General features: G+C 41.9%; 1 long non-coding RNA gene across 1 annotated transcript; it reads left to right on the top strand.

Annotated features, from left to right (window-relative positions):
* Positions 1-247: 247 nt before the first annotated feature.
* LOC309327813 lies at positions 248-1,390 on the top strand. The gene is made up of 2 exons (XR_014150658.1): positions 248-463; positions 967-1,390. It is a non-coding gene; the product is annotated as an uncharacterized lncRNA (long non-coding RNA).
* Positions 1,391-2,303: the final 913 nt, after the last annotated feature.

Genomic DNA, 2,303 nt, shown 5'->3' with positions numbered 1-2,303 from the left:
AGAGGCAGAGCATCTGCCTTGTATGCAGAATGTTGCAGCTCCAGGTACGGCTAGGAAAAGACTCCTATCTAAATCCCAGGAGAGGCTGGTGCCAGGGAGTGCTGATAACTCCAAGACAGTTGGACCTACGGTTTGGCAATGTATAAGGCATTCCTATTGGGTTTGGGCTATTTGGAGAACCTTCCAAAATAAGTTATGCAGCCTCCCACCACTAGATGGCAGTAAAGGTACTTCCATTCTTAGAAGAAAGCAGCCATTTACTGGCTGAGGTTTCTCTGACTCTGGTATGATAACCACTAAGGGCTGCAGAAGTCACTGAGCTCGGGAAGGAGCAAACTTTGGTGCTTGTCTGCATTATTGAATTGGAGGGAGATGCCCGTGGACTCCAGGATGGCTTCAATAACTTGGCTAACTTGGTGGAGGCATCTCTTTGGACTACTCGTCCTATATCAGTGGACCATTGGTAAGGAAATCTTAGCTTAGGAAACAGATACATAAATAAGCAAAGTGGGAAATAATTAAATATGAAGCCTGCAGTGTAGGAGGCTTTGGTTCAGGGATTCAGCCAGCTTATCGTGACTGTTGCTGTTGTCCTTTCTTATGCTCATTGTCTCCCCTTCCTTCCTGAGAGAGAACAGAACTCCTTGTGCACTGCTCATATTTTAAGAACATGGATCTGGGAGGGTGGCTGAGTGTTTGTATGAAAATTTCAGTTTGTCTGCAGTGATTTAAATACACGTTTTTTAAAAAGTGAGGAATGGACATGGACAGAGGGAGGAATATTGTGTTTCACTTTATCCCTCCATTCCCTACATTTATACCCTGTGCAGATAGTGCTTTAATTCATGTACTGCAGTTTTGACAGTATTTCTTGACTTCCTTCTACCAATTGCTGAATGAATACTGACTGTGTACATTAAGGCAAACCTTTAGCATGCTTTTAATACCTTCTTCAATATCCTGCAGTCTGCGGCTCTGATTCCCAAGTGACCCAGAGTCCCGTATCACAGAACATCCAGGAAGGGGGACTGTTTGCCATCACCTGCAGCAACCCCAATGAATATCGCACCCATTTTTGGTACCGTCAGCAGCCTGGAAGAGCACCGACCCTCCTCTTGTATATAGCATCCCAAGAAAAGAATGAAACCAAAGGACGCTTCACAGCAGAGTACTTGGAGAAGGGAAAGAAAAGTCGCCTGCATCTCTCTGGTGCTCAGATTCAAGACTCAGGCATATACTTTTGTGGCGTAGAACACAGTGGCGCTGGAAGGGAGAGACTCATGACTATAAGTTCAGGTCTTCTTCAGCTCTGATGTTCACCTTTACTCAGTGATACTTTGCTGCTGAAAACGTTCCCCTACAAATGTTCATAAAGCCCAATATTAAAGAACTTACCAAGTCTCTCTCTCTATAACACACATGCGCGCGCGCACACACACACACACACACACAAACAAACACACACACACACACAGAGAGAGAGAGGAGGAGGAGGAGGAGGAGAGAGAGAGCGAGAGAGAGAGAGATTTGTGTTAGGGAAATATGAATCTTTCAGTTTGGTTTCCCTTGTTTCCGATTATGGTGGCTGTGGAGATCTTCTCCATCTTGGCCTCCAGTGCTGGGTTACTGGGTTGTATCTTTTACCCTATGGCTACATCATGGTGATGAGGCCTGAACTGAACAGCAGGGATCAAATAGTAAGAAAAAAGTATTAAGCCACCTGTCTTCACTCATCATAGCATTTTTCATTAAAAAAAATCTTTTTTGAGATGTTTTACAATCAATAAAATTGTATAAATTTTATGAAATCAATAAACAAGTGCCCTAACATCTCTTAGACAAAGTAGGTTGGAGGAGATACATTCATATAATATTAGTCATAGTTATTCAATTTTAAATTATTACAAAGCCTGTCCAGATATTTTGCCTTGCATTTTAATTTCCCTATTAGTTCTTATCACCACATGCTTGCTTCAGGTGTCTACGAAGAGGACCTGCTCCATGACTGAATCTTGGTATTGAAATGCTGCAGATCAGGCTGAATTTCTCTAAATTGCATGTATATTGTTGATTGCAATATGATAGTCGCCCATTTTCCATTCAGGTATTCCTTGAGTGTAGTACTTAATCTGGTTTCCTATGTGGTTTTATAAGTTGATTTAAAAAAACAAAACAAAATATGATTGTGTTTTATTACATGTGCTATGGTTTGAAATGTTCTGTTTCTCCACCCTGGAAGTGCCTTTGCAATAAATAGGAGTTGGAGGTGGATGAGCTGTGACTTTCACTTCCATTTTTTTTCA

This window comes from Podarcis erhardii (assembly GCF_964252035.2).
Source record: "Podarcis erhardii genome assembly, chromosome: 13".
Classification (NCBI taxonomy): domain Eukaryota; kingdom Metazoa; phylum Chordata; class Lepidosauria; order Squamata; family Lacertidae; genus Podarcis; species Podarcis erhardii.
The sequence above is the reverse complement of the archived record's forward strand: the minus strand, read 5'-3'. Positions and strand labels throughout refer to the sequence as shown.